This window comes from Magnolia sinica, chromosome 7 (genome assembly GCF_029962835.1).
Source record: "Magnolia sinica isolate HGM2019 chromosome 7, MsV1, whole genome shotgun sequence".
Lineage (NCBI taxonomy): Eukaryota > Viridiplantae > Streptophyta > Magnoliopsida > Magnoliales > Magnoliaceae > Magnolia > Magnolia sinica.
The window spans coordinates 7,332,939-7,357,401 of NC_080579.1; the positions used below are offsets into that span (position 1 = coordinate 7,332,939).

Here is a 24,463-nt window from a genome sequence, read left to right on the forward strand (position 1 = left end):
AATAACATGAAGCTCTCTAAAAATCTTTGGGCTGAGGCAGTCAACACAGCTTACTATATTATTAACCGAGTATACACTAGCAAAGATAATAATAAAACGGTTTACGAATTGTGGTTCAATAAAAAGCCTACTGTTAAATACTTTCGAGTTTTTGGCAGCAAGTGCTATATTTTACGTGATCGTGAAAATTTGGGAAAGTTCGATACGAAGAGTGATGAAGGTATTTTTCTAGGATATTCTTTAAACAGTCGAGTTTATAGGGTTCTAAACAAAAGGACTGGTGCGATTCAAGAATCCATTAATGTTGTCATTGATGATCATTTAAACACACCAATTTCTAATTCAGATAATGATGAAGTACTAATCATTGATAAACCCGATACTTCATCGAATCGGACTGATTCTGAGTTGAGGACTATTAAAGATTATCCAACCACATAAATTCTTGGAAACCCTCTCACCGGTGTTCGCACCTGTAGACAACTTGAGGATATATGTAATTATGTATGTTTTACATCCCAAATTGAACCATCTAACGTAAAAGAAGCTCTTGCTGATGAGAACTGAATTGTTGCGATGCAAGATGAACTCAACCAATTCGTAAGAAATGATGTTTGGTATCTCGTACCAAGACCTAAAGATAAACACATCATTAGAACAAAATGGATTTTCAAAAATAAGTCTGACGAATGTGGAAATATAATTAGAAACAAGGCTAGACTGGTGGTATAAGGTTATACTCAAATTGAAGGGATTGATTTCGATGAAACCTTTGCACCAGTAGCACGTCTTGAATCTATCAGACTATTTATATCCATTGCATGTTTTAAAAAGATAAAGATCTATCAGATAGATGTGGAAAGTGCTTTTCTAAATGGTGATTTGCATGAAGAAGTCTATGTTGAACAGCCAATGGGTTTTGAAGATTCCAAAAATACTGATCATGTATATCGGCTTAAAAAGGCACTTTATGGATTAAAACAAGCACCTAGGGCATGGTATGAGAAACTAACGAAATTTCTTTTAAGTCATAATTTTCAAATGGGATCTGTTGATAAAACTCTGTTTGTTAAAAAACATAATGATTATATCTTAATGGTACAGATTTATGTTGATGATATCATTTATGGATCAACTTGTACTGACTTGACTACTGAGTTTGCAGATTTGATGAAATCACAGTTTGAAATGAGCATGGTTGGGGAATTGACTTATTTCCTTGGATTGCAAGTAAAGCAACAACCTGAAGGAATATTCATTTCTCAATCTAAGTATGCCTTGAATCTAATCAAGAGATTTGGATTTGAGAATGGTAAGAATTTCGATACTCCTATGAGTACTACCCTGAAACTATCAAAAGACTCTAATGGTAAAAATGTTGACTCAAAACTTTATCGGAGTATGATTGGTAGTTTGTTATATTTAACTGCTAGTAGACCTAATATTTCTCTAAGTGTTAGTATTTGCGCAAGATATCAATCTGATCCAAAAGAATCTCACTTGATTGTTGTCAAGCGAATTATTAGATATGTCGCAAGTACTGTAAATCTCAGTCTCTGGTATCCTCATGAAACCAATGTCCAATTAGCTGGGTACTCGGATACTGACTGGGCTGGTAATCTAGATGATAGAAAATCAACCAGTGGTGGTTGTTTTTACATTGGAAATTGTCTAGTTTCCTAGTTTAGTAAGAAACTAAATTCTATATCACTTTCAACAGCCGAAGCTGAGTATATCGCAGCTGGTAATGCATGTACACAGCTTGTTTGGATGCAACGAATGCTAAGTGATTATGGAATTAAACAGGATTCTATGTTATTACATTGTGATAATTCCAGTGTGATAAATATTTCAAAAAATCCTATTCAGCATTCTCGTACTAAGCACATTGACATTAGATTTCATTTTATAAGGGAAGTAGTAGAAGAAAAGTTATATCTCTAGAATATATTCCTATTGAAGATCAACGTGCTGATATTTTCACAAAACCTCTTAATAAAAGTAGGTTCAAAAAGATGAAATTTGATCTTGGCATGTGCATTTTAAATTGATAATTTATGCCTTCTTGTATAATATTGTATATATTTGCTAGATTGAATTCCAATTTTTGTTTAAATTGCAAGAAAATTGAATATTTTGGGGTTTACTCGACCAGTCGTGAGTATACACGACCAGTCGTACTACGACCGGTTGTAGCTACCCACGACCAGTCGTGGAACACGGGTTTCACTTAAATTGAGGATTTTTCACTTTCTTTCTCATTTCTTCTTTCTTCTCCTTGGAGCCGAACTTCGACTCGTCGAACCCATCCTTCAAATCCTTCAAGGTTAGTGTTCCAAATCCTCTTTTTCTTGCATATTTGTGTCTAAATTGGTTCCTCTTCTCTCTTGAAGCTTTCTATTTTGAAATTCATTGAGATTTGGGGTTTGGATTTTGAAAAATCTGTTTTGAGCAAACCCACTTCTCAATCCTTTGCAACTTCTTATTTTCTTGAAATCCTTATTGCAAATGGCTTCTAGAGGTAGAAAAACTACTTCCCGTGGTCCTTCTTCTTCCTCCAGATCGACCGCTATTTCTAAGCGTCATCTTCTTGTTCCTAATGATGATCCATCATATGTTAGGGACATTAGATCTCGTAATGTTATTGTTGAGCATGCTGTTGATGTTAATCATATTGCACCTTTTGACATCCTTCCTCTGCTTGAAGCTGTAGGTTGGGTTAACTTATTACATTGGGGTGGGCCTACATACCGGTCCATTGCCCAATCCATGTTTACATGTATTAGTGCATTTTCACAGGATAATTTAACTTTTCAAATTTCTACTAGAGAAGGGCCATTTGACGTTGATCGTCATTTAATTTCAGCCCTTATGGAAATTCCTGTGAATGATGAGGGTATTCCTATCCATAATTTAACCGATAAACCCTCAATGGCTGAAAAACACATGCTAACTAGAGACTTGTGCAACATGGATGTTCAATGGACTCAAAAAGGGAATGCGCTCCCCGCAAGGTATTTGTTACCCAAATAGAGAATTCTCCACAGAATCTTTGTGTCTAATCTGTATCCTCGTTCGGGTAATAAATCTGACTTGACTTCGTTTATGGTTCGTGTTATCCATGCTATCTCAAATGGTACTCAGATTTGTTTGCCATCCTTAATCTGTCATTTCATTATTCAGTTTCGACTCCATCCTGGTCATAGTGACATTCCTTTTGCCTATTTTATGACTGTATTGGCTACTCATATGTTAGTCGATATGCCTGTTGATGAGGCACCTATCCATCATCTGATCTTCAACAATACAAATATCAATAAGATGAAGTTGGATCTGCTTCCTGAACAAGGTGGTGGTGGTGGTGGTGGTCCTGAAGAAGCTGGTGTTGACATTAATATGGATGACATTTTTGAGGAACTGGATTCTGACTCAACAAATGATCCAGATTTTGTACCATCTGATGTTAATGCACGTCTGAGTGCATTAGAGGGTATAGTTGAGAATATTAATGTTAAGTTGGAAAACATGTCTGTGGCTCATGATTTGCAATTCAAGTACATGCGCAAATATCTTAGGTGCTTGAAAAAAGGCATGCACCAACTTGACCCTTCTATTCCTGCTCCTTCTTCAAGTTCTAGTTCTGAGTAGTTTTTATGAGACTTTTGGTCTGTAATAACTTTATATCTTAGCACTTGGCTGATTTTGACTTGGATTCTATTTATGTTTTATGCTGGATATTTGTTCTTGATGTAATATTTATGTTGAATATATGTGATGTTATCTTGCGTATCTCTATGACTATTGCTATTCTCTCTTACTTCCTCATGTTTCCTCTCATGACTTCCTTTATTTAGTTCTCCTTTGTCATATTGTGACAAAAAGGGGGAGAATGGTTTGTTCTTAATGTAATTATGAGAGGAGTAGCATTGCTTATGTTACTCAGGGGGAGTGGGGAGTCAAGGGGAGTATATGTTTGATCTTGTTGAATGAAACTGGTTGAATGTTGAAACTAGTTGAAATTGGTTGAATGTTGAATATTGAATATTGATTTGCAGGTATTAACCAGTTGTTTTACTCTTGTTTATCTTGGTTATGTGTTTTGTCACTAATTTGACAAAGGGGGAGATTGTAAGTGCTATAGTTTATATCTCTGTCTGTTGTCAAATTTGTGGTGACAAAATCACTGTTATGTTATATATAACTTGCTTAAGTAAAGCTCTCTCAAGGATCAACATTCAAGCTGCAAGCTAAGCTCACAACAAGCAAAGCTCACAAGACAAGACTCAAGCTGCAAGACTTCAAGAAGAGTTCAAGGCAGTTAGTACACTTTCAAGATTGAGCTACATCAATGTTTGATCTACATCAAGATTACAAGGCTTATACTTCAAGGTCTTAAGTTCCGAATGTTTCAATGTCCATACTTCATGGTTGAGGTTTGATTGACCATAGGTTGACCTTAGAAGTAGGTCATTTTGGATACATAAACCGAATGTTTATTTTACATGTGATTGGTCTGTTCTTCGACTAGTCCTAGGCCTTCTTCGACTAGTCCTAGACTTGCTTCGACCAGTCTAAGAAATTCCTCGACCAGTCGTGAGTTTGTTACAAATTCCGGATAAAATCTGTTAGCCTTCGACTAGTCCAGGAATCTGTTCGACCAGTCGTAGGAACAGTGTCGACTGATCTTCGACCAGTCGTTCAACCTTCGACTCGAAGTCTAGTGATGGTTTACAGGACCTACGACCAGTCGTAGGTGACCTACGACCAGTCGTAGAATGGTCAAAGCTTATCCCGCCTAATCTTTCAAATATCTGTTAGTGCTTCGACTAGTCGAAGAGCACTCTAGACCAGTCGAAGACCCGATCTTCTCACTTATAAATAGTGCACGAATCTCAGAAGAAATCATCAAATTAATTAAAGTATTCAAGCCAATCTTCGTCGAACTTCTGAGAGATAATTCTGTGTTTCATCTAAGCTAAGTGTGCTTATTTAATATTCTTCTTTCCTTAGCTTTATTTTAATTGATTTTGTTTCTGCTATTCCAATCTGATTTGAAAAGAGGAATTGTTATTCCCTTTCTTTGGAATCAAAATCAATTAAGGCAAGCCCTATTTGGTTTAATTTAAAATCTATTAGAACTAGAACCATTGTAATCGAGTACTAGACATTGAACTTGGACATTCAATCATCTACTTTGATTTGGTTCTACCGGGCTGCTACAACGAAGGAGATATTCAGGTATTTTACATATTGTAAATTCCTTTCTATTATTTTGGTTTCTTTCAAGATTTGCCAGAAAAATCTTGTTATATTGGTTATCTGAGGAAAGCCAGGAAAACTCAGAAGTGGGGTTTTTTTAATTGTGTAAGCCCACATACAAAGACACAATTGTAAGGGTTTTGGGTGAACCTGGGAAAACCTATTTTTAGTGAACGCTAATATCCCTTGTGTGAGGATATTAGGAGTGGAGTAGCTTTTTGTGTGGCTGTTGTTTAACAGTTGGTGAACACACAGGCGAACCACTATAAACCCTTGTGTTGTGGTTGAATGGTGTATACTTCTATTCTTTAATTATTCTTTTGTGAGTTGTATGTATGGTGGTGAATATTGTAATCATTTAATTCAAGCATTGTGAGAATGTTGTAATAGTTTAGAATTTATTTTCAGCTATTCCTTTATCATCTTGATTTTCAATTTCATTTGAAAGTTGTTCCAGCAAGGTTGCCCTGCCATTTTTATGGTGTATGGCTGTCCCTAGAACAATACATTTTTGATTACAAGTTATTTCAATTCAGTTTATATTTATTTTTGTATTCCTCTTCGATTTGAGATTTGATACAAAGACCTTTCTAGAAATAAGGTTGTCCTACCATAAACTCTGTTTTTGGTGTAAGGTTGTCCTTAGAACAACGTTTGTATCAACCTCTCAAGATCTGAATTTTGAGGTTACTTTAATTTACTGCATTGTGATTTACTTTGGCTATCATTTTCTTTTTATTTCCGCTATTATAAGTTTTATTTGGCATTGTCCTATTCACCCCCCCTCTAGGACATATAGCTTGGCCTTTTCACTTAGGCTCCTTAAAATTTGTAGGATGGCGAGTGGTGGTTTTTGTACGTTTTTGTTATGGTTGGTTAGAGGATGGAGAAGGATGAAAAGAAGATGGGCCTGGTAAATCTTGGTGAGAGGGTTGTGTAGTAAGAGGGCCAACAGCACGAAAAGTGCGCTTAATACGGGCCATCATGGAAAAAGGTTAAGGACTTAAAGATACTTGAAGAAGAAAAAATTTGAAACTAAAATTTTTTCTAAGTCCTGGTTGTGCGGACTCGCGCAATCAAAGTCCTTTGCGGGGGGTAGCGCAAAGGCCAAAGTCCTTGCGTAAACAGGAAACTTGTTGCGCGGGTTTGCGCAAGCGAAGTTGGTTACGCGGAGACGAAATAGAGAGACAGAGTTTCGTTACAAGTGCAGCGAATGAAGAATGAGTGAAAGTTAGGGGTATTTATAGTGGATATGGCCGAGTACAGTGTACGGGTATCGGTTGCGCGGGCCCGCGTAAACCCCTTTAGAGTAAAAAAATTGATCCTTATTCTCTGATTTCTTGGGGAAACAAAGAAAGGATCAAGGGGGCATCTGTTGAGGTATGAAAAAGAGAAAGAAAGAGTTAAAGAATAGAAAGATTAAATATGAAAAGTGGAAGGAAACAGAAGATGAAAAAGAATAAATACCTTGAAGAGGGTTTACGCGGGACCGCGCAAACGATATTGTTTATGCGGATCCGCACAACCAGTAACATCAGTTGCGCGGGGTCGCACAACTGGTTTTTGGACTTATTGTCCATGAAAGAGAAGAATCAATGAAAGGTGGGTCCCTTGGCACCAAGATCGAGGTTTCGTATGAGTGGAAGTCTATAAATACCCCCCTCCCCCTCTCATTTGGGGGGGGGGGGGGATTGAAGATTTTGAAAGAAGTGTAGAGTAGCAGAGAAGATAGAAGGTAGGAATGCAGAGAAGCTCTCAGTTTGCGCGAACCCGTGCAAACCATGTTGGTTGTGCGGGTCTGCGCAACTGGACTGCCAAGCAGTCAGCAAAGCAAATGGTCAAAATGCTGCTAAAATACCCAGGCTTCAGTTCTTCCTATGTCCAAGCTTTAAGAAGGGAAAACAACTGATCGGAACCACACAATATTCCTCTTAAAGAGATGATTAAATCATAAATCGAAGTGCTATCAAATTTGATATCCGGATCTGACAATTGTACTTTGTCAATTTCAATATTGTAGATAATTTATCTAAGAATTAAGGGACACCCGAGGATGTAAATGAACTCAGTATTAATAATACGATGATTGTTCTTAATGTATTCTATCTTTATTGTATTTGAATAAGATAAATTTTCAAATCGAATGCATTTGTTTCTTGTTCGAAACATTGGCCTAAGTGGGAGAATGTTGGAAATAGTGGGCCACAGAATGCAATGGATACTTGATCAATGGGGTGGACAGTTTGGATCTACAACATGGGTATTAGGTGGGACCCATAACAGGTAGCATGAACAATATCTAAGTGTGGGGCCATCATGTAGGGCCCACCTTTAATGTCTACTACCCACCATATGGAGCCCATCCTTAATGGGAATTGAATTACATCATGCCCCCGCCTAGATGATAATTTGTCCAAGCAAGCCTATGTGTGATGGGGCCCACCGTGATGTATGGATTTTTCCCACTCTATCCATCCATTTTGCCAATTTTTTAGGGTATGAATCCAAAAAGGAGGTTGATCTAAGGCTCAAGTGGACCACTCACTCGGGATTGAACACCCACCATTACAATTGAAGCCGCAGAAGTTTTAGAACAAGTTAATATTCATGTTTTCCCTTCATCTAATTCTATATGACCTTATGAACTGGTTAGGTGGCAAATGAACATTATAATGGCCCATAGGAAGATTTTGATGGTGATTGTCATTATCACTGCTACTTCCTATCTTGTGGTCCCCTTGAGCCTTATATATGCCTCATTGTTTGGTTCATTTCTTAAAATGATCTAGAAAAATGGATGGATGGTGTGGATAAAACCCATACATATTGGTGGACCCCACATAGCTCCTGCCTAGATAGATTAGTGTCTAGGTGGGGGTAGGACACAATCTATATCTTCCCCTTTAATATAGATCGTTCATCATGTGGGCCCCACTTTCAATGTATGCCATCCATCGTGTGAGGCCACTATTAATATGTACCGTATACTGTGTGGAGAGATGAGAGAGAGAGAGAGTAGAGCCTATCGCGTTATTGTGTCACATTGAGATGTTCGCATAAATCCATGTTAACATTGGACACGCCAACGAATCTCCGTAGTTATGGGATGCAGGGCGAGTCGCGTTTTCTATGAATTATATTGCACAGATCACTAAGTATGATGAGCCGTACGTACTTTGCTACGCATGCATTCATGTAGGTTGGTTGTGCATACTGATACCACTCATAGTGGTGGAGTACAAGACATATTAGAACTCTTACATTACTTTTATGAATCTTTTGAATTATTGTTAATCTTAAAGGATAGCCATCACTATGAGTAGGGCATTGACCATTTCCAACTGTACAGATGATACATGTGGTGTAAAGATTAAAGACCTAGAAGACCATCTCCCTATGGAAGATTATATTGAATGAATAAGAAGATAGTTTTATGATTTAGTTTTATATTTCCACTACAAACTCGATAATGTAATAAGATTCAATTGAAAGGGTATTTGATAATTTGTTGAAATCTTCTACTATGATGAAATAATAAATACAATTGATTTTATTCTCATAAATGGTTACCCTCATGAATGAATCTGATTCTTTAAAAATTGCACCATATATATATATATATGGTGCAATTTTTAAAGCATCAGATTCATTCAATTATTAATACCTGATTTTCTCGAGCACGAGTATAAACTCTGGCTATGAAAATCGAAGATGTTATACCTTCAACCAGGTCTATATAACTTAATAATAGGTTGGATGGCAAAGAAACGTTACTGTGGTCCACACGGCTAGAAACAGGGAACATTTGAACCGCCACTATCTGTCTAAAAAATGGTGGGCATTATATCAAGGATTACCAATATACCTATGATTCCTTCTTTGATATTTAATGCTAAAGGGAAGCTCTAGCAAACTCTGGTTGATGATCAAAGTGATCCCTTTACTTTAAATATTGTATGAAAAAAGAAGGAAAAATGTTACTTAACCATCCTTAAAACATTAAATTATCAATGCTCAAGTAAAAAGCCAAAGACTCCATGATTAATTTAAAGGATACTAAATCTTAAATTTTTTATTCATTGATTAAGGCTAGATAAGATTCTCTCAGAATTTGGATCTAAAGCATTGAGATCATGTGCACGGGCCTTTTCTTAGGCTTCTCGTGTGCTCTTTGAGGCTTTTGTAGAGCGGGTGTGGTTTGACTTTAACATATGATATATTTAACTTAGAGTGACCAATTATTTTGGTATTCCACAATTGATTAGATCATGCAAAATTCTTAAAAATAAGGGAATTTAAAGATTTTTTACTTTATAATGACTCTTATTACTGATTTGCAACCTCAAAATTTCAAGTCAGGCACCTTGGTTACAATGGAAGAAGGGATTAGGCACCATTTTTCTCCAACATAAAAGTGTGGCCTTTATTTTATAGGATTAGTGAGATTTTAAGGGATTAATAAGTTTTAGTGTTACTTTATTTGCTAGTCAGCCATGGACAAGCACTCTGAAATCGACTGGAGCTCAACTTGGGGGTGGTAGTGGACGATGCAATGCTCGCATTGGCCGGTACCCAAGAAGCGCTAAAAAGGAAGAAATATACTTATACTAACTAGTCGGCCTTGGATAAGTATTTTATAACTACTAGAGCTCAACTTGGGGGTGGAAGTGAAGGAAACGACGCTCTTAAGAAGTGCTAAAAAAGGATAATAGACTTATAATAACTAATCAGCCTCGTAAAAGTATGCCGTAATTGCTAGACCTCAAATTTGGGGGTGGAAGTGGAAGAAATGATGCTCAAACTAATTGTTACCCAAGAAGTGCTAAGAAAGGAGGAATTGGACTAGTTAATTCTAAATTTCTCATTTGACAGGATATGAGAGTACGGAAAGCCTCATAGTATATGCCCAAAAATGTTTAGAAAAGCAGAGGATTTGGAAGGATGTAATGGTGTATAAGCAAAATGCAATGCAAGAAACAATGAATATGGGCTCGACTTATAGCTTTGTATATATGTGAGTTAGAGGAGGAAGAAATCTGACACTCTTACTGAGAAGAGGTGATCAAAGCTCTTGAACCCAACCCTACTATGTTGCTTGGGTGGATTGTGGCTTAGATTGGTAGGTGAATGAGTCTTCAATGATTGAGAGGCTTGAAAGACTATCATAAATAGATTGTCGCAATGATGGAGGTAAATGTTTGATTTATTAGGGTAGGAGATTAAAGCTAGGGTCAAGGGCTAAAGTGGTTGGTAGAGGGCTTGGGTGTCTGGTGGTTAGGATGTGAATGGGTGGGATGGTGGTAGGCAGAGGATCGTGGAGTGTGTGTGCACGTGTGTGTGTGTGTGCACGTGTATGTGTGTGTAATGGGCAAGAGGGAGGGAGAGAAGGCTTAGGTTTCAAATTAAGAGACTAAGGGGCTGAAAATGGCTGGAATGGGGCTAAGCTTGGCTGAGGAAGCTCTCTCTCTCTCTCTCTCTCTCTCTCTCTCTCTCTCTGTCCTATGAGGTATGTGCTTTGATTTGGGCTTTAATTCGGGCTTTAGATTTGAGCTTTAACTTAGGCTTTGAATTCGGCTTAGGTTTGACTCAGGTTTTAATTTTTCTTGCAATTGGCTTGATTTTACCTCAAATTTGGCTTGAGTTTAGACTTGGATTTGGCTCAAGCTTAGGATTTGGGTTAAGTTTTAGCTGGGCTCACTCCTTATAGTGCTCACTTTCAGCTTTTTTCAAAACATTGTCCTACTACAGATGAAGAAAAGTAGCATGTGTCTCGTGTGCCCTACTTGAGCATAGTGGCAGTTTGATGTACACTCTGGTATGTACGAGACCGGATATTTCACATGCAGTGGATGTTGTGAGTAGATATATGTCAAACTCTGATAAGTAGTATTGGGAGATAGTGAAATGGCTACTTTGTTACATACGAGGTGCGACTGACTACGTCTTTACACTTAAAAATCATAGGAGAAACTGGTAGGTTATGTGGACATTGATTAGGCTGAAAATGTGGATAATAACAAGTCAACTTTTGAGTAGTCACTCGTGCTTGTAAGTGGAGCGATCAGCTAGATGTCAAAGCTTCATTATGTGGTTATTTTTTCCACAATCGAAGCTGAGTATATGGTAGTAATGGAAGCTTTCAATGAGACGGTTTGGTTGAGGGCAATGATAAATGAGTTGGTGCTTCAGAAGGAAGTTGTGTCAGTGCACTATGACAGTAAGAGCATTATGAACTTGGAAAAGAACTCAGTATACCACTCCCAGACCAAGCACATTGATGTGCATCATCACTTATCCATCCATCAATGGTGCATGCAGTTTCTGTGCAAGTGCGTATTTTGTTTCCTAATTTACATGTAACTCTTTAAGGGTATGTAATTATTTGAATTAAGATATAAAGCACTAAAGTTTAGATGTTTTAGAATGTGGGAGAAATGAGCTAATATTTTGACAAGAGTTATTTGGGTTTTTGTATCAATAAGTTGATCTCGTTTCTTGTAATTCATTTTCATGGTGAAATTACTAGTCGCTTTGTGCTGTGATTTTTTTTCCTGGAAAGGTTTTTCTATGTAAACTCGTGTATTCTCGGTGATTACTTTTTTTTAACGAAAGTGGTATATTTCATTTCTGGACAAAAAATTATAGATGTTCAGGTCTTCGTAGGAAAAAAGGACCTACGGAAGACCTATCATAAAGAGGCCGGGACATCCTAGCCGAACGAGTCAAAACAAAAGGAACAACAAAAGGAACTGAAGGCGTTAATTCTTCCTCTCTTTGATCGATCCGAATCCAACCTTGCTAGGAAGAGGAGACCCCTCACTTGCTAAGGTAAATTCGCCCTGCAAGAAGTAAGAAAATGAGCATAAGACAAACTTCCATCACGCGCGAGCGCATCAGCCGAAGCATTTCTTTCCCTGAGCATGTGTCTGAACTCCACCGAGGCGAGATCCCAAAGTCTATCTGTTATGGCTCTCCATCTGTTCCATTGCTAACCAATGCTTGCTTCCTCATTAAAGACCTTTATCACCAAGTCTGAATTAGACTCCACCACAATTTTAGAGAAACTTTTTTCCAAGCATTGAAGAAGCCCATCATGAGCTGCACGAATCTCAGCTCCAATGTTGGACATCACACCATAACCAAATGCGAAACCAAACATGAAGTCGCCCTTGTCATTTCTACATACACCACCACTCCAGCCAAACCCAGGTTTCCCCTAGAGGACCCGTCAACATTCACTTTCACCCAACCGATAGGTGATTTTTGCCATAAGACCACAGATTGTTGCAGTGGGTGAAGTTGCACATATCTTCTTTTTATATCTTCATTAGTGGTGGTGGTCAGCCACCAAGAAACTTTGGCGATAACCGATTGAGTCTTCATAGCTCTATCATCATAAAGAGCCTCATTCCTAGATTGCCAAAGTTCCCAAAGAATAAAGGCTGGAGTAAAAAGGTTACGAACCAAGCGACCTCTTCTGTCTGTGCAAGCCCTCCTCCATTGCAGAATTCTTGCTTCCACCGTTAGTGCCTGCATGATGGAAATCCTTGCCTAAACTGCAAAAAAACTCCAAACAGATGAAGCTTGTTGTCCGTCCAGAAAGAGACGAGACATGGTCTCTTCGGCTGGGCCCTACTCAGAATCTTCCCTGTAGTAGCTGCACTTTAATGCAAGGGACACGCCTCTGGATTGGACTATTTTTTCAACCGGAATTGCATTGTGAAGAATTTTCCACGTAAAAAAGGAGATTTTTGGCGGAAGTTTCCCATGCCACACCCATCTCGCCCAGCCCTTTTTGGGAGTGTTCGACCTACTGATGTCCCAGGCTGATTTTACGAAGAAGGCGCCTGAAGAGGTGAAGGGCCAAAGAGGAGTAACGGGACCTGTTGAAAGACAGAATCCATGCTGGAATATATGACCAAAAACTTGACTAGGGAGCATGGAAAGAGCTATCGACGGTGGGAGAGGGTCGGACGGGCCCACACTACCAGAAAAATAGGCAAAGGCTGCGGATTTAATCCGTAGCCATAAACCTATAGCTACAAATTAAATCTGTAGCACGTCCGTGGCACGACCGTCGTCGTAGGTCCTGAAACAATAGGTCTAAAACCTATGGCTACAGATCTAATCCGTAGCAATAGGTTAAAATAGCTACAGATATAATCCGTAGCAAATTTTTCTGTAGCCAAAACACCTACAGCTACGGATATTATTGGTAGCTAAAAGTAGTGTTGGATCCATAGCAATATCCTGAATTTTATAATAGCTACGGTTAATATCCGTAGCTATAGCCTACATTCAAAAAAAAATTATAATCATTCATTCATTCATTCAATTACCACTTGCATAATCATTCATTCATTCAATTACCACCTTCATAATCATTCATTCATTCAATTACAATCATTCATTCATTCAATTACCACCTTCATAATCATTCATTCAATTACCTCCTACATAATCATTCATTCATTCAATTACCACCTGCATAATCATTCATTCATTTAATTACAATCATTCATTCATTCAATTATCACCTGCATAATCATTCATTTATTCAATTACAATCACATATGAGCTACCTAAGATTGAAGTAATTACTAATGGTGAAGAGTTACAAGACCATTCAGCAATGGTGAACCAAGAACCATTCTCTGACCTCATATGAGCTGCCTCAGATTGAAGCAAGGCAAGAGAAACACTTTCATTTCAGTTACGGATGACTTCCATGGCTAGCTGGTGAGCAGTCTTGTTCTGCAACTTTGCAAGTTCATCCATGGCTTCATACGTGTCTTTGTCAGCAAAAAGCTTTAGATTAAATCGTGCCGGTGCCTTTGTTATGCCCTCCCACTTTTCAACTATCTCTTTCAGTTTGTCAAAGCCCTGCATAGGACAGGAAGAAACTTAATGTATGCTTACTTTGCCGGTATAGAACCGTTCGGATTTTCTATTAGTTGCCCCAGGAATGACATGTAGATGAAAATGGGGCAAAACCAAGCATTAAGACACTGCTGATATAGAAATTTTCTATGGTAGTGTTCTTTTAAAAATGGTTAGACATTTGCTAAATTTCAGATCCTAAAACCTATGAAATAATTCAAGTTGCAAGTATGGCTGGAAGAAATTCAGATGTTGTAAATAACATGACCCAAATACAAACTTGGGTACTCACCAGGCGGGTTGTGAAATCGCTGAAAGATTCTCCCTGTTGGCATTTGTGACTCCAGTTGTAGGTTTAGGGATTTGAGAATATATTTACGTTTTAGTTTTAGGTTTAGGTTTTACGTTTTAGGTTTAGGTTTAAGTTTTACGTTTAGGTTTAGGTTTAGATTTTACGTTTTAGGTTTAGGTTTAAGTTTTATGTTTAGGTTTACGTTTAGGTTTAGGTTATAGGTTTACGTTTAGGTTAGGTTATAGGTTATAGGTTAAGGTTTAGGCTATAGGTTAATGTTTAGGATTAGGAAATCGGGTTCGGGTTCAGGATCGGGTTTATGTTTGGGTTTTCAAGTTTAGGTTTAGGTTTAGGTTAGGAAGTTGAGATTAGGATTAGGTGTAGGTTTAGGTTTAGGGATTTGAGAATACATTTAGGTTTTAGGTTTAGGTTTAGGTTTTAGGTTTTAGGTTAAGGTTATAGGTTTAGGTTAAGGTTTAGGTTTAGGTTTAGGTTTAGGTTATAGGTTAAGGTTTTAGGTCATAGGTTTTGGTTTAGGTTAAAGTCATAGGTATAGGTTAAGGTTTAGGTTCAGGTTTAGGTTAAGGTTTAGGTTTAGGTTATAAGCTATAGGTTTAGAGGATTGAGAATAGGCTAAGGTTTAGATTTAGGAAATCGGGTTCGGGTTTGGGATCGGGTTTAGGTTTGGGTTTTTAAGTTTAGGTTTAGGTTTAGGTTAGAGAGTTGTGATTAGGATTAGATGTAGGTTTAGGTTTAGGGATTTGAGAATACATTTAGGTTTTAGGTTTAGGTTTAGGTTTTAGGTTTTAGGTTAAGTATATAGGTTTAGGTTAAGGTTTAGGTTTAGGTTTAGGTTATAGGTTAAGGTTTTAGGTCATAGGTTTTGGTTTAGGTTATAGGTTTAGGTTTAGGTTTAAGTTAAGGTTTAGGTTTAGGTTTAGGTTATAAGATATAGGTTTAGGGAATTGAGAATAGGTTTAGGAAATCGGCTTCGGGTTCGGGATCGGGTTTATGTTTGGGATTTCAAGTTTAGGTATAAGTTTAGGTTAGGGAGTTGAGATTAGGATTAGGTGTAGGCTTAGGTTTAGGGATTTGAGAATACATTTAGGTTTTAGGTTTAGGTTTAGGTTTTAGGTTATAGGTTAAGGTTATAGGTTTAGGTTAAGGTTAAGGTCGATGTTTAGGTTTAGGTTTAGGTTAAGGTTGAGTTTTAGGTTATAGGTTAAGGTTTTAGGTCATAGGTTTTGGTTTAGGTTAAGGTTATAGGTTTAGGTTTAGGTTAAGGTTAATGTTTAGGTTTAGGTTATAAGCTATAGGTTTAGGGAATTGAGAATAGGTTAAGGTTTAGGTTTAGGAAATTAGGTTCGGGTTCGAGATCCCGTTTATGTTTGGGTTTTCAAGTTTAGGTTTAGGTTTAAGTTAGGGAGTTGAGATTAGGATTAGGTGTTGGTTTAGGTTTGGGGATTTGAGAATACATTTATGTTTTAGGTTTAGGTTTAGGTTTTAAGTTTTAGGTTAAGGTTATAGGTTTAGGTTAAGGTTTAGGTTTAGGTTTAGGTTTAGGTTATAGGTTAAGGTTTTAGGTCATAGGTTTTGGTTTAGGTTAAGGTTATAGGTATAAGTTAAGGTTTAGGTTTAGGTTTAGGTTAAGGTTTAGGTTTAGGTTATAAGCTATAGGTTTAAGGAATTGAGAATAGACTAAGGTTTAGGTTTAGGAAATCAGGTTCGGGTTCGGGATCGGGTTTAGGTTTGGGTTTTCAAGTTTAGGTTTAGGTTTAGGTTAGAGAGTTAAGATAATGATTAGATGTAGGTTTAGGTTCAGGGATTTGAGAAAACATTTAGGTTTTAGGTTTAGGTTTACGTTTTAGGTTTTAGGTTAAGGTTATAGGTTTAGGTTAAGGTTTAGGTTTAGGTTAAGGTTGAGGTTTAGGTTATAGGTTAAGGTTTTCAGTTATAGGTTTTAGTTTAGGTCAAGGTTTAGGTTTAGGTTAAGGTTTAGGTTTAGGTTTAGGTTACAAGATATAGGTTTAGGTTAAGGTTTAGGTTTAGGTTTAGGTTTAGGTTACAGGTTAAGGTTTCAGGTCATAGGTTTTGGTTTAGGTTAAAGTTATAGGTTTAGGTTAAGGTTTAGGTTTAGGTTATAAGATATAGGTTTACGGAATTGAGAATAGGTTAAGGTTTAGGTTTAGGAAATAGGGTTTGGGTTTGGGATCGGGTTTAGGTTTGGGTTTTCAAGTTTAGGTTTAGGTTTAGGTTAGAGAGTTAAGATTAGGATTAGATGTAGGTTTAGGTTTAGGGATTTGAGAATACATTTAGGTTTTAGGTTTAGGTTTAGGTTTTAGGTTTTAGGTTAAGGTTATAGGTTTAGGTTAAGGTTTAGGTTTAAGTTTAGGTTAAGGTTGAGGTTTAGGTTATAGGTTAAGGTTTTAGGTCATAGGTTTTAGTTTTGGTTTAGGTTTAGGTTTAGGTTAAGGTTTAGGTTATAAGATATAGGCTTAGGGAATTGAGAATAGGTTAATGTTTAGGTTTAGGAAATCGGGTTCGGGTTTGGGATCGGGTTTATATTTGGGTTTTCAAGTTTAGGTATGAGTTTAGGTTAGGGAGTTGAGATTAGGATTAGGTGTAGGTTTAGGTTTAGGGATTTAAGAATACATTTAGGTTTTAGGTTTTAGGTTTAGGTTTTAGGTTATAGGTTTAAGTTAAGGTTTAGGTTTAGGTTTAAGTTTAGGTTATAGGTTAAGGTTTTAGGTCATAGGTTTTGGTTTAGGTTTAGGTTTATGTTTAGGTTAAGGTCTAGGTTTAGGTTTAGGTTATAACATATAGGTTTAGGGAATTGAGAATAGGTTATGGTTTAGGTTTAGGAAATGCCCAGGACCCTCCAATGTTATCCATAGGAAATGAATAATTTCATCATGGTTATAACAGCGGTTCTCACCTTCTAGGGACCCCCGCTCATCCGGATAGCTCCGACGCACATCCGGGACTGCTCCATTAATTTTGAGCAAATACATAAACACGGCCTATCCCCAGGATCCACCGAATTCTTCTGATCTAGGGATCCAAGGAAGCCGGATACTATAATTTGGGCCGTAGTTTCAGCTATTTGAAACGCTGAAATCACGCACACTAACATAATCCGTAAAAGGAAATTTCTTTTGCTGAAATATACCAACAAAAGTAAATGGCATTCTTGATTTTCAACTAAAAAGCACAAAATATGAACTCAAACATGAGAGCAGAGAAGTGTTGACTCACTTGTTCACTTTCACCTAAAAAACTTTAGTGTTTCCCTCTTCTTTTCTCAAGCTCTTCAATCACCTTCTTGATTTTTGACTTATCATTCTAAGCAAGAGAAGAATATAGTAAACAAACAACTTCAGACATAAACAAATTAAATTTAAAAAAAGAAAAAAAGAAAAAAAAGATGAGATCCTTTACAGGCTGAGAAATACAGTAATATACCTCAATGATGTTTTTCTTGGATAATAAGTCATTGTATTCATCTTCAGCTTTCTCGAACATTACCATAACTTTTTTGTTGGCCCTCTTCTAAAGGTTGAAAGCAATCAATCAGATTAACTGAGATGCATGTCCATTAACCTTCTTCTTTCAAAAAAAATGCAAAACCAAACATCAATTAGGTGTTGAATCATACTATTTCATTGTCATGGAAAAGAAAACAAAGAAGCACAGGAAACAACACAACAAGTAATCTAATCACACACCTAGATTGTTTAGATTGAAGTTTCTCAAGCTCCTCCCTTGATTTACGAGGATCACAAGATGAGAAGTCATAATCTGTCCCACTTTTTCCAAATAATTGTTTCTCAGTTGCAATCCAACTATGCCTTTCTAGTAGTTTATCTACCTTCAGGGACTAATCTTTCTGTTCCATCTCTATTCGCTTAATCTGTATGAATGGGAAAGAGTGGGTTTCTATTAAGAACACATACACAATTTCATAGATCAAGCAAGTTAAATAAAATAGGAACAGAAAACCACTGCAAGTACCTCATTTTCCAATTTTTTCCTCTTAACATTTGCATCATTAATTTTATGTTGAAGCTTTTGTTGCTCCTTGAGAATGGCACTGATCTCAGCGTCACATTCTTTCATCTTTGAACGACTCAATTGAGCTCAGATTGGGCTTGATCATATTCCTTCTTTATGGAACTAACCTGCAATAGGAAAGGCATTAAAGACGTGTGCATTTTGTGTTCAGCAAAAAGGGTTAAATTGTAAGTTTAAGCACCTTGCTTGTAAGGTTATCTACTTCTGCAGTGAGGCTGTTTATCTGTCTTTGTAAAGAAACCAATTGATTTTCCAAGGAAGCATGCTCTTGAATGACTGTGTCCTTCTCCATAATGAGCCTCTCTCTTTCATTTTCAAAGTCATAAATCCTTTCACAATTGAATGCATTGAAATTTAAAAATAAACATGTGCAAGAATGCACCAATTACAATAAGAAGTGTGTGTAAGAATGTACCTTGTTGTCTATTGAAGATGGAATTGAATCAGTCTTATTTTTGTTGGGATTGCTTTTGCCTACATTGATGCTCAAATGCGATCAAATGCAACTAGTTTGCATCAACAAGGAATTTATACCTATTTGGGAAACAATTGCATTTGCCGGCTGTATTCTCATTCCTTTTATGTAGAGAAGGATTGTTGGTCTTCATCAGAATACATCAGTTGGATCAACTGACATAACTGAATGTTTTCCTTTATATATAAAAAAAAAAAATCTTTTTTCTTCACCTTAAGCTTGGAGGAAGATTATACTGTGGTTTTGACCAAATCTATATGCCTATTTTCATATCCAAATACAAAATTCAAGGGTGTTTGATGAATTTGAGTTGAATGGATCACTTTGGGAACTGGGAAAAACATGCAAGACAGATAAATAATCATTTTTTGTTTTTTGGGTTTCTTCTTTTGTTTTGTATTTTCAATGTAATGGGCCCCAATTAACCCAATCATATTTAATGCGTGTTCTATTAGGGCCCATTTGGATGATTTTCCTGTTATTCGTGTTTTAACCCCTTTTTTCCACTTATTTTTTTTAATCAATTTTTTCTTATCTTTTTTATTTTTATTGTAAATGATACATGATTAGGTTGCTTGTGCTCATGCTTGGATGAGTAAGGAAAGAAAAGCTGATTCGGGCATCTTTGGACATTTTTAGGCATTTTGTGCCTTTATTATTATTATTATTATTATTATTATTATTGTTGTTGTTGTTGTTGTTGTTGTTGTGGTTTACTCTTTATCCTGATTAGGTTGCTCGTGCTCATGCTTGAAATTATTATAAGCATGTTTTTTTACGACAACATGTATGTAACTTGTTTATATATAAGCATGTATTTATTGTCTTTTTTAAAATTTGCTATTTTTTTTCCATTTTTTCTTTTCTTTTTGCTCTTTAAGGTCAGGCAGGTCAGGCTAACAGAAACCATAAATGCCTGAACTACGTATATACTCCCGTATGGATGCATGGAAAAAGCAATCAGTCTTGTTTTTGTTGGGATTGCTTTTGCCTACGTTAATTCTCAAGACTCCTCTAAACTACATAATGTGGACCAACCACTGCTATTTCTGGGTTGAACAAATCCATATTGTTTCTCCCAATCAAGCATCATATAACACCTCTAAAGTAAGAGACAGGTCTTGCAAACGAGAAAAAAGTTTTTTTTTCCCTTCCTTCTGTGCAAGATTCTAGTGTAGACAGTATGATCTAGAAAGCATGGAAAAAGCATCCATTCGGGAGTATATACCTTGTCTATTTCAATGTCAAATAGTTGATTTAATCCGTTTGGGTGCAGAACATAGGATCAACAAATTGGCATAGCATATTATCTGCCAAATACAGATATCTGCTGTCATATAAAAGCATATAAAAAAGAAAAAGAAAGAAAGAGAGACGCGGTTCATACCATGTCCAAGAGCTTTTCTTCTAGTCTAGCTATGACAAAAAGTAAACCATGATTTTCTGGTAGATACCAACAGTTAAGGTAGCTGCCAAATTGAAAAAGCTGACAACAAAAGTCATTACTTCACTACAACAAAAAGGGGATTAGTCGGCACTTTTGGAGTTGCATTGTACCGGTGCTGAACAGAATAGGGCGCTGCTAAATGAGGTGTACAAATTCAAAAAAAAAAACCCTATTCATTCCTATCCCAGCCCCCGACTCTGTCCTTCTCCCCGCCCTCTCTCTCTCTCTCTTTCTCTCTCTGCAACTCCACGGCACCTCTCTCTACAACTCTATGAACGGACTCTCTGCTGCAACTCCAACAACTACCCACTGCAACTCTCTCTCTCTCTCTCTCTCTCTCTCTCCCCCCCCATTCTGCCAAGCAAGATCTCTCTCTCAATCGGGCGGCGAAGAAACCTCCATACGTGGCACAATCACTCTCGATTTCCCTCTCTTAGGTCTCTCTCTATCTCTCTCTGTGTGTCAATGTCGCCCTCAATCTCTCTCTTGAGATCAGTATCTTCAATGTTGAAACCCTAATTAGGATTTTACAATGGCGAATTCCTAATTAGGGATTTACGATGTTGAAACCCTAATTAGGGATTTACTATGTTGAAACCAAACATTTGAATCGTCATGCTATTATCCTGCGGGTACGAAACATTTGAATCTCCATGCATGTCATATGCCATATTTTAGAGATCATATACCTTTCTTCTCTTTTCTTTTTCCATATATACTCACCCTGATTTTGCATATGTCAGTTAGTTCTCAATTGCTTATGGATATGTTCATTTAGCTAATGTTGGGTACATGATGTTTGAAACACTCTTGATTTATGCATTGTCTTTAACTTACCTGCCTGATCTTTACTCCTACATCAGCTCTAATTTTCCAGCATTGATTCTGATTGGAAGTTTGTTACTGGATTTTAGGAAGGAATTGGAATTTTGTAGAGATTATTGTAAGTGTTGTTTGTGTATATCTTGTTTTGAGTTGTTCTTGTTCCATTTTTTTCAGGATTATTTGGGTAATTTTTGCTGTATGATTCTGTTATCTTGAGAAATCTAATATTTGAAGTAGGACTGAGTCTGAATTTTAGAGATTTTTTTTTTTTTTTTTTTTTTAAAATTCTTTGGTGGGTTTGAAAATTATGAGAATGGCAACTAATTTCTGAACGCAACCTGTTTGTTAGATGACTCCTTTCTTTCTACTTCTGGTATTATGGTAGTATAGCTTTTTGTTGTTGTATTACTGAAACTTGGAGGAAAGGGTGTCTATCTGTAAGGTGGTGTAAATAGTGTGATTGCATGTTTTGTATTAGTGTAAAGGGTGTCTGTAGTTTTTAGACCTTTTTTTTTGTTTTTGTTTTATTTTTTGTGTATGATTTGCAATAGAGGATTTCCAAGACTGTTTTCTCAAGTATAGATGGAAAGGCAATTTGTGGCACATGTGCCACTGCCTGGATCAATAAAGAGGAATGACCCATGCGGGGCTAGCCACCAAACATGGAACATCATTAATAGCTTTGACCACCATTGGTTTAAAATGGAGCCACACCCACATTAGTACTTTTCTTCATTGTAGGTGAGTTTGTGTGGTTAGTTACACTCTTTTCAGGTGATTACGCTATAGTACCGGGCACTAGAAATCCTCCTTGGATCCAAACATTACTCCTGTTGATGTGTGGAAAGTGGCACTACACCAAAATCATTAATTAGGAACAACTACTATTTTTTTTCTGCGGAACTGTGATTTATGTGCATCCACTTCCTGCTTACAGAGTTTTCTATCTTTTTGTCGGTCTTTTCTTTCTTCCTTAAAGATATTGATCATGGACTTTGTGTTTGGGCAACTTGAAAAGCGAGAAGCTGCAAGGAGACTGCAGGATTTGTGGAATTGGATTGAAATACAGCCATAGTTGTATGTATTGTCATCTAGAAAAAGAAAAAGATCAACAAAATGAGACTAGACCAAAATGAAACAACAACAACTGGCCAAACACTTTACTGCACTTTCATGTGGCCACTCTGAATCAGTGGGTCACCTGGTAGAGGCATCTGTACAATTATTCGTGACAGATCACTGTAGTTGGCTTGAAAGATGCATTTGTTTGATTATGTTTTGGGGAATTTCTTTTCTTCATGTCTTTTCTTTCCCCTGTTTTTGTATAGACTCATAGACAAGATTTGACCGGTGTTTTTGTTAATAGAGGAGTCAATCTAGACCCATTAAGCAAGTGATCAAGGGTAAGAATTGCTTAATATTCATTTACTTATTCATTTGTCAGTTGGCACTACACATTGAGCAGTTTAAGTAAAATATATAATCAATGGCAGGTTGGACTGGTTGTGTATGATTCACAAGTTCCAATTGGTGCCACTCTTGAATACATAGATGGGCACTACATGGTAAATCTCCTTCTATTAATATACATGCCAAGCTTTTATTTAGGGAAAAAGATATCTACGGCTTAGTGCATGCTTGGATTTTAATTCGAGCTTGGTAATGTTGAATCTATTTACATTTTATGCCTATGAAATTTCTAATTGAATGTGTTCACAGTTACAAAAGCGACAGGTCTTTCTTTCCAGTTATGGTGCTTGCTCCTCAGGAGGAACGAATTGTGGATATGGCCCAAGTACTTTCAGGCTCTTGTAACTAAAAGCCCTATGAGGCCCACCGCGATGTCCATATGACATCAACTCTATCCTTCAGTTTCATTGCATCCTTTTTTAATGTGAAACAAGAAGTGAGGCGGATAAAATACTCAATTTGCCACACCACGAGAAATAGTATGGAATGCTAGCCCATATGGAAATGCTGGTTATTCCAGTGGAATTGTATAATATCTCCTTGAATTTGTTTCTTATGGGTTTTCCTTTCACGTTGTAGAGAAAGATTTAGATTTAGGTTCTGACTTGTATTTGGATGGATCAGATATCTTAGAGCAATTGATAAGAAAAAGGCAAGAGAACTAAAAGATACAGAGGTAGAATTGCAGCTCAATATCAAAGACAAATCAGATGAGTTTAGATTGCCTACAGAAGAGGCACTTCTCCATTAATTCTACTTCGAAGTTCTCCTGGTTCATTTTGAATTTGGAAACTTGAGGCTCTTATGATTTTCCTTTAGGAGCTTCAAGAAGAGGCACAATGACCACCAGATCTTCCAAAATCTTCAGCGCAGAATAAAAGAGTGTGCTATCTCTCCGTCAATCCTCTGCATTTTCTCCTCTCTCTCGCTCTCTAATTATAATTTTTGGATTGATACCCTTTACTAATTATATCATTTTCAGCATTACTATGATATAGTTTTATTTTATTTTTTCTTAAATTCAGATGTTTCCAGTTGCAGAGCTTGCAGAACTTATTAAAGTGTTCGAAAATCCATGACCCACTTGCTTGGACAAATGCTCTAAAGGTGAAAAAAGACTGGCTTTATTCTAATCATACTATTATTCTTTAATTTGTAATAGCTTGGGTTGGGTCAAAATGTTGTTTTGTTGATCATAATAATTTTTACAATCTATCACATAGACCGTTTATGCTTTTAATAGTAAGCATTTATGTTACAGTTCCTAGAGGGCTTCAAGCATCTATTTGCTTTCCTGCTTAGGTGTTGTGATTTTACAAAAAAAAAATAAAAAATAAAAAATAAAAAAAATAAAAAAAACCGAAATTCAAAATCGGAATCGATTTTGATTTCACTATCTATGCCTTGAAATCCATTTTATTTTTGATTTGAGATTTCAATCGATTCCTCTCTCTCAACTGGAAGAAGGAAAGCTGCAAGCTTGGCTAGAAGCATCAGATTCTTATCTACTTGGGCATCAGTTGATATGAATTGCCCGGCTTTGCTGCCTAAATTCTTTTCCTTAAATTAATCCCTGTGAGTTATGTTGAGTAAGCTTTGCCTTGAATTAGACAACTTGCATCAGTTTCCCTACATGTAGGCAAAGGGATTAAAAATTGGCTTTGACATACGGTATCACTCACCACCAAAACTCATGACAGTTGATATAGGGCCAATATAGAGTGAGCTCTATTCAATCCAAATC

At 36.9% G+C, this 24,463-nt stretch overlaps 1 long non-coding RNA gene across 1 annotated transcript; it reads left to right on the forward strand.

Moving 5' to 3' along the window:
* Positions 1 to 22,267: 22,267 nt before the first annotated feature.
* LOC131250970 (uncharacterized) lies at positions 22,268 to 23,887 on the forward strand. The gene is made up of 3 exons (XR_009173529.1): positions 22,268 to 22,814; positions 23,344 to 23,601; positions 23,745 to 23,887. It is a non-coding gene; the product is annotated as an uncharacterized LOC131250970 (long non-coding RNA).
* The last annotated feature ends 576 nt before the right edge of the window (positions 23,888 to 24,463 follow it).